This window comes from Micropterus salmoides, unplaced genomic scaffold (assembly GCF_014851395.1).
Source record: "Micropterus salmoides isolate LMB-PRFRI ecotype aquatic unplaced genomic scaffold, ASM1485139v1 Ms_hic_scaffold_225, whole genome shotgun sequence".
NCBI lineage: Eukaryota > Metazoa > Chordata > Actinopteri > Centrarchiformes > Centrarchidae > Micropterus > Micropterus salmoides.
In genome coordinates, this window is record NW_024041429.1 from 24,880 (window position 1) to 41,597 (window position 16,718).

Here is a 16,718-nt window from a genome sequence, read left to right on the forward strand (position 1 = left end):
GCAGTCAGGGAATTACTGTTCTCCTGGCAACTGCCAAACCCAGACTCATCCATCGGATCGCCAGACAGAAGCGTGATTCGTTACTCCAGAGAACAGGTCTCCACTGCTCTAGTGTCCAGTGGCAGCGTGCTTTACACCACTGCAGCCAACGCTTTGCATTGCACTTTGTTATAATACAACTAACAGTTGACCATGGACTATATAGTGAGGAAATTTCATGAATGGACTTATTGCACAGGTAGTAACCTATCACAGTACCACGCTTCACTGAGCTCCTAAGAGCGACCCATTCTTTCAAAATGTGTGTAGAAGCAGTCTGCATGCCTAGATGCTTGATTTTATACAAATGTGGCCATGGAAGTGGTTGGAACACCTGAATTCAATGATTCGGAGCGGTGTCCTAAAACATTTGGCAATATAGTGTATTTTATTAAACTGGATTACAGGCATGAAACCATGCCTGGCTAACTGCCACAAATTATATTCAAACAGAAGTCCCTTTACTATCTGACATACTTATCACAATCAAAAAATTCTGTTTACTTTAAAATGTCGGAAGCATTTTTGACATATATTGACTCAGATCGGGCCTGCAACCTGATCAGGGTATCAGTTTCACCTGGGTTGTTTTGTTTCATGTGCACACAAACATGCTTATGTACAGTACTCACCAATAATAATAATAATCTTTATTTGTAGAGCACTTTTCAAAAACAAGTTACAAAGTGCTTTAACAAGTGTAAAGACAATAATACCCAAAAGACAATAATACAAAAAAATACAAGATAAAAGCATGAAAACATTGAAAAGACTAAAATACATGTTTAAGATAAATATAAAATCAGTAAAATAGAATAAAATAAAAGGGATAAAATAAAGTCAAATAAAATCGGGAAAGGCTCTCCTATAAAAGTATGTTTTAAGAAGGGACTTAAAAGAGTTCACTGACTCAGCCGACCTGATTTCCTCGGGCAGGCTGTTCCAGAGCCTCGGGGCCCTGACAGCAGACGCTCTGTCCCCTTTAGTTTTCAGTCGAGACTCTGGAACAGACAACAGACTTCTGCCCGAGGATCTCAAGGTACGTGCTGGTGTGTATGGGACTAAAAGTTCAGAAATATAACAAGGCGAGAGGCCATGAAGAGCTTTAAAAGTGATCAATAAAATGTTAAAGTCAATTCTAAAACATACTGGGAGCCAGTGTAATGAAGCTAAAATAGGAGTAATGTGGTCATATTTCTTTGTTCTGGTTAAAAGCCTGGCAGCTGAGTTCTGGACAGTCTGGAGTCGATCAATAAATTTTTGGGTTAAACAGGTAAAAAGGCTGTTGCAATAATCCAGGCGTGATGAGACGAAGGCGTGTAAAATGGTCTTGGTGTCCTTAAAAGTTAACATAGATCGAATTTTTGCTATATTTCTAAGTTGATAAAAACATGATTGAACAAGCTTTGTGGTGTGCTGCTCGAAATTTAAATTACAAACCAAACAAACCAAGCACCAAGGTTCTTACAGGCTTAATGTGATTTACTAGGGAACCAGCAGATGGCAGTTTTGTCATCTTCTGGGACGCGATGACCAGGATTTCTGTTTTGTCTGAGTTCAGCAATATGTTTCTTCTAATATATATATTTTTTAACTTTGGTTGTTGATTGTGTAATCTGAGATGTGGCGTTCTGTTCTTATTCGTTTGATTGGTGAGAGCTGTCATATCCTCTTTTTATTTTTATTATATCGACATTAAAATATTCAAGTTTCAAAATAATTGGATCTGTCTCACATTAGATCATGTCCTGGGACCATCTGTTATCACATGCATGTGAGCAGCGATATCCTCGTAGTCCATTTGCCATTTTTAGATATATAACGTATCAGCCTTGGTATTGATATTGTTCATCCTGGACCTGGTATCCGATCCACACCAACTGTGTGGTGTTGACCACCACAGCTTTCACTTGCTTTCTGGTCTGGTGGGTGTGAGTGCAATAAATTCAAGCAACAAAATGTACACTCATATTTAACATGTCTTATTTAAAATAGTAACAAAGTGGTAAGTTAAATAAAGTGGTGAGTAACCATAGTGTTAGTGGTTGTTCACCTCCAGCTGAAGGTCACAGGATCCACTCCTGCTCTGCTCTCTAGGAAACTCATAATAATGGCCAGCGAATGCAGGGGGGCGTGGATTTCTAGCCACTTTTTGATTGACATGCCTAGCGCCCAATAGAAAGGCGTGCTGGCACAGAGGAGGCCGGGCATCGAGTGACCAATGTTTTCCATCTCATAGTCTTCGTTTTCTAAAGGAAACAACGGGACAGTGTCTACTAAAAAGTTACACAGTGGAGGACACACCCGCCCGTGTAACGTTGTGGCGCTCTTGTAAATTTTACGCAAAACAGTGGCAGTAAGTGTGAGTATGCAGCTAAATGAGAGACTGGGTTTGACAGAGCATTACAGATACCGTACATGTGATTTGCTGCTATGTTTCGTCCCACACACGAATATTGTCTGGCTCTGCAGGTGTCCGTGGCTGCTGCTGAGCTGAGAAACTTCTGTCTGCAAAATGCCTCCAAGGACCCTCTCCTGGTCGGGGTCCCCTCTAGTGATAATCCCTTCAGACCCCCTAAGTCCTGCTCCCTGTTCTGAGGTAGGTCTGCTCGTCCCTCCACTGAGGCTGCAGGATGGTGAGTTAATATGTGCAGTTAATTACATTAGGGAAGAAATTAATTACACATTCACAGTTTACACTGAAACCAGTCTACTAAATTTAGGCAGGTGCTATAAAGTCCCACTAGAGAAGCAGTATAAAAGGTCTAATATTTCACATGTCTTGACTTTATTGAACCCTGCATACAGGTTTGGGGCTAGATTAATTAGCAAATTATTTTCTTGACTAACCATTTTGTCTATTAACAGCATTTGACCATCACAGGTTACCAATGTGACATCTCCAGATTGATCTTTTTGTCCAACTAACTGCCCACAACCTAAATATATTATATATTTACATGTAGTAAATATGATTTAAAATGAACAAATAGCCAAAACCTGACAATGGAGAAGCTGGTACAAGCACATGTTTGACATTTTTGCTTGAAAAACGACTCAAAAGATTAATAGACTATTAAAATAATTGCAGATTAAGTTTCCCTCAGTGGAATAAGAATGGGATAATTGACAAATTGTTTCAGCTCCAATTATGTTGCTAATTTAGGCCGCTGGTTCTGTGCCTATTTATTTTATTGTGCTGTACTATGCTTTGACCTCTGCTATAATTTATTTATTAATATAGATGCTTGACCACCTTGTGAAGGCAAAAGCAAGTTTACCTGTTGTGGATAAATTCTAATCTAATATCTAATTATACTTTTGTTACAAATACAACAATTAATCAATAAGTCAATTGACAGAAATTAATTGGCAACTATTTTAATAACTAATTGTATACATCATTTGTAAAGCAAAAGTGCCAAACATTTGATTTTTCCAGCTTCTGTGAGTTTGGTGCTTTCTCTTTTATATAAGGTGATTGATTTCTCTTATTGTTTTGTTTGTAAAGAAATGTCGTCAAGGCTGTGGCAAAAGTGTTTTGACTTTGAAAATTACTTGAATTGAATTACATTATGAACCTAAAATGAAGGGTTTTTACTGAATAAAATAAATATTTTAAACATTAGGTCGTATTTGAATTACATTTCTAATGAAATTACATTACTTTGAGATCCTGTTGATCTGCATCGAAACACTGACGTAAAGTCTTTGACTCATTGCAGTAAAACAATAAAACATGATCACTTCCAAGGGGGGTAAACAATTTTCATAGGCACAGTAAACTTTTTTTTCAAACCATTAAGGATTGTAATGGGAATTTCATGAGAACCATCTTTAAAACACTGCCATGTAACTAATCTCACTAGGGGCCTCCAGGGGTCAATGGAAGGTAAATGTGTGTGATGCTTTAACATATGTCCAGTGGGGTCAGGACTTTTAAGTGTTCACCACATGTACCTTGGACATGGGGTCTTTCTATAGATCCAGATTGAGTGTCCCCTCGGGAACGCTCAAAGACACCTTGATGAGATAGTACTCCGACCCTGAGACTAAGATAAAAGCTGCATGAGCTGTTACACTGCAGCTCACTTGGATGATACTCTCTGATGCGTATGTGTCCCTGTGAGTTCCTTCTGCAGAAGACTTGAATAAAATTCACTGAAAGACAAGTGTTTGCCTGAGCTGTTTATTTAAACATCCTTTTCCCACCACATCATATAAATCATTTGATTTTCTATACAATCCTACATCATATTAACTTTAAATTAACAACAACAGAAGAGTAAAAGTCCCAAGCTGGAGTCACATGGACAAAAGAATGAATGAATTTCTCCATCCATTATCCTGAAATTGTAATCCATCAGCTGTTTCGAACTTCAGCAATTATGTCGTCATGAAAGGGAAGCGGCTGGACTACAAATGAGCTGTTTTCTGGCAGTTCAGAGCAGTGTTTTCTGTGGGAGATGGGAACTCCCTTTGGGGTGGACTTTGGGCTTTTTCACTTTGCAAACTCAATAAAGGAGAGGGAAAAAGGCAAAAAGCATTTACATTTACTCATTTAACAGACACTTTTATCCAAAGTGACTTACATTTGATGAACAACATACAACATTTGAGGAACAACATACAGCATTATACCACCTCTTTAACATAGTTTTATTGAGCCCAGCCAAGGAGATACAGTGCCAGCATTCAACATTTGAACACGTTAAATGTCAACACCAAATCTGAACGATAACAACAGAGCATTTGGTCACTTTATGTTTCTGTCTTCCCCCTAGTTCCTGTAGGTTTTCCTCTTAGTTCATCTTTAGCTGGCCTTTACCTAGAACAACAAATCTATCTGATGTTTAGACTCCGATGCTTCGTCAAATTGGAATCAAATTCTATCCATGAGTTGTACGCTAATCTGTGGAGTCAGTAAGTTTTTGTTAAACATTTTGTAAGACTCAACCTTGTCAGATTCCCAGAGAACACTGATTTTTGCCAGCCTGACGCCTGAGCTACTGTCTCTACCTTATCAGTCTAACTGTTGTCTCCCTAACAAGGACAGTTACATGTGAGGAAAATAAGTATTTGAACACCCTGCTATTTTGCAAGTTCTCCCACTTAGAAATCATGGAGGGGTCTGAAATTGTCATCGTAGGTGCATGTCCACTGTGAGAGACATAATCTAAAAAACAAAATCCAGAAAACACAATGTATGATTTTTTATTTTTTTTTATTACTATTTATTTGTATGATACAGCTGCAAATAAGTATTTGAACACCTGTCTATCAGCTAGAATTCTGACTCTCAAAGACCTGTTAGTCTGCCTTCACAATGTCCACCTCCACTCCATTTATTATCCTGAATTAGATGCACCTGTTTGAGGTCGTTAGCTGCATAAAGACACCTGTCCACCCCATACAATCAGTAAGAATCCAACTACTAACATGGCCAAGACCAAAGAGCTGTCCAAAGACACTAGAGACAAAATTGTACACCTCCGCAAGGCTGGAAAGGGCTACGGGGAAATTGCCAAGCAGCTTGGTGAAAAAAGGTCCTCTGTTGGAGCAATCATTAGAAAATGGAAGAAGCTAAACATGACTGTCAATCTCCCTCGGACTGGGGGTCCATGCAAGATCTCACCTCGTGGGGTCTCAATGATCCTAAGAAAGGTGAGAAATCAGCCCAGAACTACACGGGAGGAGCTGGTCAATGACCTGAAAAGAGCTGGGACCCCCGTTTCCAAGGTTACTGTTGGTAATACACTAAGACGTCATGGTTTGAAATCACGCATGGCACGGAAGGTTCCCCTGCTTAAACCAGCACATGTCAGGGCCCGTCTTCAGTTTGCCAATGACCATTTGGATGATCCAGAGGATGACCGGGGCCATGTATTGCGAGATTTCAGGGAACAACCTCCTTCCCTCAGTTAGAGAGCATTGAAGATGGGTCGAGGCCAGGTCTTCCAACATGACAATGACCCGAAGCACACAGCCAGGATAACCAAGGAGTGGCTCTGTAAGAAGCATCAAGTTTCTGGCGTGGCCTAGCCAGTCTCCAGACCTAAACCCAATAGAGAATCTTTGGAGGGAGCTCAAACTCCGTGTTTCTCAGCGACAGCCCAGAAACCTGACTGATCTAGAGAAGATCTGTGTGGAGGAGTGGGCCAAAATCCCTCCTGCAGTGTGTGCAAACCTGGTGAAAAACTACAGGAAACGTTTGACCTCTGTAATTGCAAACAAAGGCTACTGTACCAAATATTAACATTGATTTTCTCAGGTGTTCAAATACTTATTTGCAGCTGTATCATACAAATAAATAGTTAAAAAATCATACATTGTGATTTCTGGATTTTGTTTTTTAGATTATGTCTCTCACAGTGGACATGCACCTACGATGACAATTTCAGACCCCTCCATGATTTCTAAGTGGGAGAACTTGCAAAATAGCAGGGTGTTCAAATACTTATTTTCCTCACTGTACATGTGAGGAAATAACTACAGCTGGAAGGTCAGTGAACACTTGTGGGGTCAGCTAATGACTCCAAGCTAGACCTGTCTTACTTTTCCTTGTCACATCAATTAAGACACCTGAGAATGTTCTATAACATTTATGACAAAGATCAAAACACCCAATGTAACAGTTTTTCTCAATTGTTTACACACAAATTCTGGTACTTGAGACACAATGACCACAACATGTAACTCATTCACCAACCCCCTGAACCAATTCTGCTAAACTACAAGCACAACCTACCAGCTTTACACTCAAATTGCAGTTCTAAAACACACTTTTTTCAAAACACTACACACAATTCTCTGCTTTTGGCACAAGTTTCATGCAGAAAATATCTTGTTTTCACAAGGAACACACTGCCATTCAAATATGCACACTGACTCATCACAAGGGCAAACACCCGTCACACAGTTTTTTCTAATTAGCAATCAGAGCTTTAGCATAAAAGGGCAACAGGTGAGCTCTTCAATGGAGCAATGGATGCCAACATTGGAAACGGGGGACGAGGACGGGGAAGGCCAAGGACCGTAATCTCTGATGAGATCCTAGCCACTTTGGTTGATCATGTGGTCAACCATGCTCTAACAATGAGGGAGGCTGGGCAAAGAGTACAGCCAAATCGGAGCAGGTACACTGTAGCATCCATCATCCGGACTTTCCGAAATAAGAATAGGTAAGAAATCTACTCTCACTAGCAAATTGCAGTACTGCATATCAATACAGTACTCAACGAGTACAGTAGTACAGTATTGCCTGTGGACTGTTCTGTAGGACTGTAAAAATACTGTAAAGTATGTTACAAGTATTTAGGAAATGTATACCTACTTTGTATTTACAGTATTTTACTATTTGTTTGGCAGAACTGAAAGATTTCCAACACAAGGTGGTCGGGAATGTCTTCTGTCTCCTGGACAGGAAACTGAAATCATAAACATGGTCCTAGAAAACAACCATAACATTACAGCAAATACAAAGAAAAATTATAGAAAACAATGACATATTTCAAAATATTGATAGGGTAAGCTTATCAACACTGGACCGTGTCTTGCGCAGAAATCATCTCAGGATGAAGCAGGTCTACAGGGTCCCATTTGAACGCAATTCAGAAAGAGTCAAAGAATTGCGATATACCTATGTGCAAGTGAGTCCCACAATTGATGCATACACTCAACACTGTATACAGTAAATTATGCATATTTCAATATTGTAATCATAATGATTGTGCTTCACAATAGTGACCACTCCATGTCTATTTCTGATATTGTCATGTGTGTTTCAGAGAGTCCTTGAGCTAGAGGTGGCTGCAGTGGAGCGCCAGTTCATCTTCATTGATGAGGTTGGGTTCAACCTCAGAAAAAGACAAAAGAGGGGAAGGAATGTCATCGGCCAGCGTGCCATTGTTGAAGTCCCTGGCCAGCGCGGAGGGAACATCACAATGTGTGCAGCGATTACCCACCACGGCGTCATCCATCACCATGCTACCCTTGGCCCCTACAACACCGCCCATCTGATCACATTCCTGGACACCCTACACAACACACTCATTCCACCAGATCAGGTAGATGGCCCAGAGCAGCTCAGGTACGTTGTCATTTGGGACAACGTAAGTTTCCACAGGGCTGCTCTGGTTCGTAACTGGTTCACTGCCCACCCACACTTTTCAGTTGTTTATCTCCCTCCATATTCTCCATTCCTCAATCCTATTGAGGATTTTTTTTTTCTGCCTGGAGATGGAAAGTGTATGACCGAAATCCACCAACGCGTATACCTCTTCAAGCTATGGACGATGCATGTGGAGATATAGCAGCTGATGCTTTTCATGGCTGGAATCGCCATGCTAGGCGATATTTCCCCCACATTGCTTGTGATGTGGATGAGGTGCTGTGGCCAGACCGCAACAGAAGAGAGGATGCAGCATAGTTTGTTTTTTGTTTTTTATTTTTTTACTGTAACTGTGTACAGTAAATTCTTCTGTTTTTTGTATGTAGTGTATGTGCAACTTTGTTGGTTGGGAATGGGATGTACACTGTGTACATTGTTTTTGTGGGACAAATAAATATATTTGTTACCATGTATATGTGTGTTCTGAGTATAAAAACAATATTCTCAAATATTTTACAACACACTTATGTATGTACTGTCTGTAGTAAGTGTAACACTGAACAAAAAAAGGCCTAAGTCATTATGATGAATGGAGAAGAAGTTTTTTCCATTCATCATAGTGTTTTACATTGAGCACATCAGTGTTCAACTGGTTCTTATGAATGTCTATTCATATGATGGTTTGTGTGTGTCATTTGAAAACATAATACCATTTTGAGAAGAAATAACATTGTTTTGAATGTAAAGTTTCATTTTGCAGGAGAATTGAGGGGTTTTGCCCTGTGTGTGTGTGTGTGTGTGTGTGTGTTTTGATTTGTGTGTAGAGTTCTGAGAATATGAGGCATTCTTTCAGAAAATGTGTGTAAACAATCGAGAAACTGTAATCTGTCACCATGTGCTGTGATGTATTGTGTTCTTTACTTTTAGTATTGATTATTTGACATCTTAGCATTGAAGGTGTCTGAGCTAATATCCTCAAATGCAGTACACAAACATGCGCTTTCTTAGCAGTACCTGTGTGACTGATTGCTGTGTTTGTGTATGGCTTTCCTTTGAAATGATGCCCAACTTTCCAACAAATTGTTTGAATTGCTTTGTACGTAGCACTATTAGTAATACTGTATGAAGGGCACACTATTGCACACTGGTACTTACCTGCATAAAGTGTTGTAAAAATCTTATTAGCCCATCTTAAAATGGGCTAAGTACCATTTACGTCAAAATAATAAAACACTGAAGAGGAAGTGAGTTTTGAAATATGATTGCAAGAAGGGCTGCAGTGATTCCAAAAATAAACATAATAAGTGACTTATTACCATAATATTACACATGAATCAAATTGCTAAATGGTCTGTATCCTTTCAAGTCTTTGCAACAACAAATCGCTTTACGCTACAACACGTTCACCCATTCACACACTGTTCAATTTCATAAAAACAAACCTTTTCAAAGGCAGATATATAATGCAGAGATATAAGATGGGGTCCAACATGCACATGCCATACTGATGCATGATGAGAGAAGCGTTGAGATTTACCTGATGCCTCTGACATCAAGGGGTTCATCAAACGGTTGACATCTCTTAAAATGTATTTCTAACTGCATGTCCTTCCTTCTTCCTTAGACTTTTAAGAATTACATTTCTAATGAAATTACATTACTTTGAGATCCCGTTGATCTGCATCGAAACACTGACGTAAAGTCTTTGACTCATTGCAGTAAAACAATAAAACATGATCACTTCCGAGGGGGGTAAACAATTTTCATAGGCACAGTAAACTTTTTTTTCAAACCATTAAGGATTGTAATGGGAATTTCATGAGAACCATCTTTAAAACACTGCCATGTAACTAATCTCACTAGGGGCCTCCAGGGGTCAATGGAAGGTAAATGTGTGTGATGCTTTAACATATGTCCAGTGGGGTCAGGACTCAGTGGTTCACCACATGTACCTTGGACATGGGCGTCTTTCTATAGATCCAGATTGAGTGTCCCCTCGGGAACGCTCAAAGACACCTTGATGAGATAGTTCTCCGACCCTGAGACTAAGATAAAAGCTGCATGAGCTGTTACACTGCAGCTCACTTGGATGATACTCTCTGATGCGTATGTGTCCCTGTGAGTTCCTTCTGCAGAAGACTTGAATAAAATTCACTGAAAGACAAGTGTTTGCCTGAGCTGTTTATTTAAACATCCTTTTCCCACCACATCATATAAATCATTTGATTTTCTATACAATCCACATCATATTGACATTAAATTAACAACAACAGAAGAGTAAAAGTCCCAAGGTGGGGTCACATGGACAAAAGAATGAATGAATTTCTCCATCCATTATCCTGAAATTGTAATCCATCAGCTGTTTCGAACTTTAGCAATTATGTCGTCATGAAAGGGAAGCGGCTGGACTACAAATGAGCTGTTTCTGGCAGTTCAGAGCAGTGTTTTCTGTGGGAGATGGGAACTCCCTTTGGGGTGGACTTTGGGGTTTTTCACTTTGCAAACTCAATAAAGGAGAGGGAAAAAGGCAAAAAGCATTACATTACTCATTTAACAGACACTTTTATCCAAAGTGACTTACATTTGATGAACAACATACAACATTTGATGAACAACATACAGCATTATACCACCTCTTTAACATAGTTTGGTTTATGAGCCCAGCCAAGGAGATACAGTGCCAGCATTCAACATTTGAACACGTTAAATGTCAACACCAAATCTGAACGATAACAACAGAGCATTTGGTCACTTTATGTTTCTGTCTTCCCCCTAGTTCCTGTAGGTTTTCCTCTTAGTTCCTTTAGCTGGCCTTTACCTAGAACAACAAATCTATCTGATGTTTAGACTCCGATGCTTCGTCAAATTGGAATCAAATTCTATCCATGAGTTGTACGCTAATCTGTGGAGCCAGTAAGTTTTGTTAAACATTTGTAAGACTCAACCTTGTCAGATTCCCAGAGAACACTGATTTTGCCAGCCTGACGCCTGAGCTACTGTCTCTACCTTATCAGTCTAACTGTTGTCTCCCTAACAAGGACAGTTACATGTGAGAAAGAACTACAGCTGGAAGGTCAGTGAACACTTGTGGGGTCAGCTAATGACTCCAAGCTAGACCTGTCTTACTTTTCCTTGTCACATCAATTAAGACACTTGAGAATGTTCTATAACATTTATGTTAATCTGTCACATGTGCTGTGATGTATTGTGTTCTTTACTTTTAGTGTTGATTATTTGACATCTTACCATTGAAGGTGTCTGAGCTAATATCCACACAAACATGTGCTTTCTTAGCAGTGCCTGTGACTGATTGCTGTGTTTGTGTATGGCTTTCCTTTGAAATGATGCCCAACTTTCCAACAATTGCTTTGTACGTAGCACTATTGTAATACTGTATGAAGGGCACACTATTGCACACTGGTACTTGCATAAAGTGGTTGTAAAAATCTTTTAGCCCGTCTAAAATGGAACAAATTACCATTTACGTCAGAATAATAAAACACTGAAGAGAAGTGAGTTTTGAAATATGATTGCAAGAAGGGCTGCAGTGATTCCAAAAATAAACATAATAAGTGACTTATTACCATAATAATTACACAATGAATCAAGTTGCTAAATGGTCTGTATCCTTTCAAGTCTTCGCAACAACAAATCGTTTTACGCTACAACATTCACCCATTCACACACTGTTCCCAGCTGTACAAGTGAGATGCTCCTAATTTCATAAAAACAAACCTTTTCAAAGGCAGATATAATGCAGAGATATAAGATGGGGTCCAACATGCACATGCCATACTGATGCATGATGAGAGAAGCGTTGAGATTACCTGATGCCACTGACATCAAGGGGTTCATCAAACGGTTGACATCTTTTAAAATGTATTTCTAACTGCGTGTCCTTCCTTCTTCCTTAGACTTTTAAGATATTGACAAAATAATCCTAATTCATGGTCTCTTACAATTTACTGAAATGGATGGCATTTGCTCAGTCAAACTGAGTGAGATGTAAATATAAACTGTCAGGTACAGTTGAGGCTGTGGCACAGGAGGAAGCGTGTCGCCCACTTATCGGTAGGTGTTTGATCCCGGCTCCTCAAGTCTGTATGTTGAAATATCTTTGTCTAGAGATACTGGACCCAAAATTGCTCCTGAAGGCTGTGTCATCAGTGTATGAATGTGTGTGAACGGGTGAATGCGACATGTTTTGTTTTGACTGGTCGGAGGACTAGAAAGGCACAGTCTATTTGACATTGGAAACAGCAAGTACGTGGCCTTGAATTGGTGAAACAATTTTCATGGAGTTTCGAGAGTACTCAGTGTGCTCTCGGCTTTCAGTCAATGTTGACGAAGTGTGGTATAAATGGTATTAATATTGGAATGTACAAACCTAGAGTCTCCTTGTTTCAACACTGACCTGAGATAGATTGTGGTACCATAAAATTAGTGACTCAGGCCTTTGTTTGTGTGCCAGTTAAGTCTGAATTGATCATTTTACGTTATTTGATTAATAAGTAACTCATTTGATGTCATACTACATGTATCGGTGCTGTCGGTGACCCCATTGGTCTTTTGAGCACACATAGGGGCCTATAAATTCACACTGTCACTCACTGGGAGATATTCACTGTCACTAACTCCTGGGTTCCCACAGTCTTTCAAAGGTAAGAACAATGTCTGGCAAAGTAATGAATATGGCAGCATCTTTGAAAATGTGATTTTAAGACTTCTTTTTGTTTTTTCAGCAAGTTGGTGTCGTGGATGTGGTCCATAATGGGGGTGCCTGGGGGTTTGTTATTGTCCTAATTTTGCAGATTTTAACAGGAAGCACTTCAGGTAGGTCATGTAACATCTTGTCATCTTGGGTGTAATTGTACTTAAAAAAAAAACACATTAAATAGATTTTTGTGGTGCTCCTTTGCTCCTTCTGTGTCATGCATGGATGCACTTCAATTAAAAGTCTTTAATTAAAATAGTACTCTGCCTTTCTTTCTCCACACACAAATTATAAATTCAGGCACCAACAACATTGGAATGAATTACATAGTTCATAAAAGAACTTAAATTTCCCCAAATTTCTCTTTAAGTTGATTAGGATAAAACATTTTATTTGGCACTGTCAGTATTTCTATTCCAGTGATTTAGTGAAGCCATATTTTCTTACATTAACTTCAATAATAAAAGTTAAGATGGCTTTTTATAAATGCACCTCCAAATTAGCTGTCTGGTACTAATTTCACCCTTGCTTTTCTATGATATTAAATGATTTATAATTTTCAGATATTCATTAGAAAACTTCCTGGTCCAGACAAAAATTTAACATAAAATGTTAAACAGTTTTTCAAACAGGGTAACATGGAACATGTGGATTTGAAACAACTCCAGACGATGTTGTGGAGTAACTATTTACATGTAATATTGTTAAATAATTTAATTACAAAATAAATTTAACTGTAATCCGCTACATTTACTGAAAAATGTATAACTAAATTACAGTTACTAATGAAATGTTCATGATTACATTGGGGGTTACATCTGAACATTATCTGTAAAAAGCTCGGCTATATTGAATAATATTCATTTTGTTGCTCTGCTGTTTTTCATGTGCACAATGTATTTGCAATTTCCTGCCATAGTCCTTACATTACTATGATAAATTAATGTAACCTTCCCAACACTGCTCCAGATTAGGATCAGGGTGGGCAGACAATCAAAACTGTCCTGAAAAACACACAATCACAGGAGGTAAAGTAAAGTAATCCAAGACACATGAAGGAGGACTCTCATAAAATAAACCAGGACATAGCTAAAGTCAAACCCAAAACCATAACACAAAGTCCTTTCTACCTGAACTGCCTTTGTAATAATAATCAACCATGACACAGTATTAAGAGACCACGTAAAATCTTGCATTCAGTGGTGACGTCCTTGAAAATAAAATAAACAGTGGTAAACTTTGATGGAATTGCACCTCTGGTATAACTCTACAGTGAGATTTGAACAGATGTTTTCTGTGTAATTGTACTCACAGGATAACTAAACATAAATGATCCTGAATTAGTTTTGTTCATTACGCCAATTGCATGTAATTTCACTGTAGTTCACCGTTTTACCTGGAAAAGCTACTTCAAATTATTACATCATGCACAAGTTATGACAGGGACGCTTGTTCCAGCTGTGATTCATGTCATGATGAAGCCACCTGCCTGGAGGTCACGAGAAAGAGGAGACTCTCTCACCAGCCCGACGCTCTTTGTGTCTGTAAAGATGGCTTTGTAGGCGATGGTCTCTCCTTTACAATGCAAAATGCAGTGCAGTGACTCTTCTTGCTGTAGCCAAGGTTATCACTGGTCACCAGACAGTGGCTGTGTGGACACTGACGAGTGTTCCCTTCCAGACTCACCATGCATGCCACCCCAGGTTTGCCAAAACACCCCAGGCTCTTTCCAATGTTTGGAGTCTTCCTCCAGCTCAAGATCGAGCCTCCTCTCAATATGTCCAGTTCAACTGTGGAAACACAGTTTGTTCCTCAGGCAGGACTGCATCAGTTAAAATGGGGTTCTCCGTTGTGCTGACCCCTGTGAGCACTACACTGTACTGAATGACGACTGGCGTTCAACGAATAAACACATCAAATACAGTCATTCACTGTGTTACTGCAGGCTGGGGTATCGCTGTTACTGTGGCAAACCAGTGCTCATATTCCAGAGAGGTGTATACCTGAAAACAGGTGTGGAACCCATGCTACTATGTGGATAACAGAGCCTCATCCCACACAGTCTGATGAAATAGTAAATCGTACTGTGTGTAATTCCTGGCAAGCTGCTGCACTTTTGCGACACACCACCATCCATGTCAAGCTCTGATATGGAAACTACTACGTCTATAAACTTGTAAGCCTTCCACTTGCTCACTTGCATACTGTGCAGGTATTATTCCATTTAAACATCTTTACACTGTAACAACAAATGCAATGTTCTCATCTAAAGCATTCATTTATATTTTAAGAAAGTAGTGAGAAAACTAATGTCTTTTTTCTTAAAGTGAATGAATAATTTACGGACCAAAAAAATCTCACTGGCTTAGCACGAGTGTCTCACTGTTGTCTATTGTTAACAGAGGTGAACACATCAGCAGTTTCACCAACACACCGACTCCAAGACCTCAGAACACCACACTGCTCAGGTGATAGCTAACACCACAACACCCGCAGAAAACAGCACAGGAGTTGAGGGGCAGGTCCGCCTGGCCGATGGAGGAACAGCTCCTGTTCCGGTAGAGTGGAGATCTTCCTCCGAGGACAGTGGGGGACGGTGTGTGACGATGACTGGGGCCTGGTTGATGCTCAGGTGGTGTGCAGACAGCGGGCTGCGGCAGGGCCGTGTCAGCACCACAAGGGCACGTTTGGACAGGGCAGAGGGCCCATCTGGCTGGCTGATGTCACGTGCACAGGCAGCGAATCAAAGCTCACCAGTGCAGGCACCGTGGGGTTTGGATCTCACAATTGCGGTCACCATGAGGATGCTGGTGTCGTGTGTGAAGGTAGGTTTCCTTTTATATTTTGAAATGTTTTGACATAATACAGTTCAAATTACAAACTGAGGTTTACGGAGGTTCTCATCATTGGTATTTAGTATTTACCATCTATTTTCCTTTCTTCTTAAAAGAAAAAGATACGTTGATCCATAAATGGATTTTGTACCCAACAATAACATAATCAGTTCCATCAATAATAAAGAAAGGGCTTTCCTCATGACTGCAGCTGGCATGCAGGCTATAGTTGTCTTGTGAGTTCACAGAGACTTTTCTTTCAGTTCAACCAGGATCCAACAGCACAGTTTCACCAACCACACCGACTCCAAGACCTCAGAACACCACTGCTCAGGTGAGTAGCTAACACCACAACACCCGCAGACAACAGCACAGGAGTGAGGGGCAGGTCCGCCTGGCCGATGGAGGAAACAGCTCCTGTCCGGTAGAGTGGAGATCTTCCTCCGAGGACAGTGGGGGACGGTGTGTGACGATGACTGGGGCCTGGTTGATGCTCAGGTGGTGTGCAGACAGCGGGCTGCGGCAGGGCGTGTCAGCACCAACACAAGGTGCACGTTTTGGACAGGGCAGAGGGCCCATCTGGCGGATGATGTCACGTGACAGCAGCGAATCAAGCTCACCAGTGCAGGCACGTGGGTTGGATCTCACAATTGCGGTCAATGAGGATGCTGGTGTCGTGTGTGAAGGTAGGTTTCCTTTTATATTTTGAAATGTTTTGACATAATACAGTTCAAATTACAAACTGAGGTTTACGGAGGTTTCATCATTGGTATTTAGTATTTACCATCTATTTTCCTTTCTTCTTAAAAGAAAAAGATACGTTGATCCATAAATGGATTTTGTACCCAACAAAACATAATCAGTTCCATCAATAATAAAGAAAGGGGCTTTTCCTCATGACTGCAGCTGGCAGTGCAGGCTATAGTTGTCTTGTGATTTCACAGAGACTTTCTTTCAGTTCAACCAGGATCCAACAGCACAGTTCTCCAACCACACCGACTCCAAGACCTCAGAACACCAC

At 40.1% G+C, this 16,718-nt stretch overlaps 1 long non-coding RNA gene and 1 pseudogene across 2 annotated transcripts; both read left to right on the plus strand.

Annotated features, from left to right (window-relative positions):
* The first annotated feature begins 2,262 nt into the window (after positions 1-2,262).
* On the plus strand, positions 2,263-2,641 carry LOC119917807. Of its 2 annotated transcripts, none has more exons than XR_005447336.1 (2): positions 2,263-2,401; positions 2,512-2,641. It is a non-coding gene; the product is annotated as an uncharacterized LOC119917807 (long non-coding RNA). The 2 variants fall into 2 exon arrangements; XR_005447337.1 differs by having other exon boundaries at positions 2,265-2,395.
* A 10,278-nt stretch (positions 2,642-12,919) lies between these two features.
* On the plus strand, positions 12,920-15,335 carry LOC119917809 (annotated as a pseudogene).
* The last annotated feature ends 1,383 nt before the right edge of the window (positions 15,336-16,718 follow it).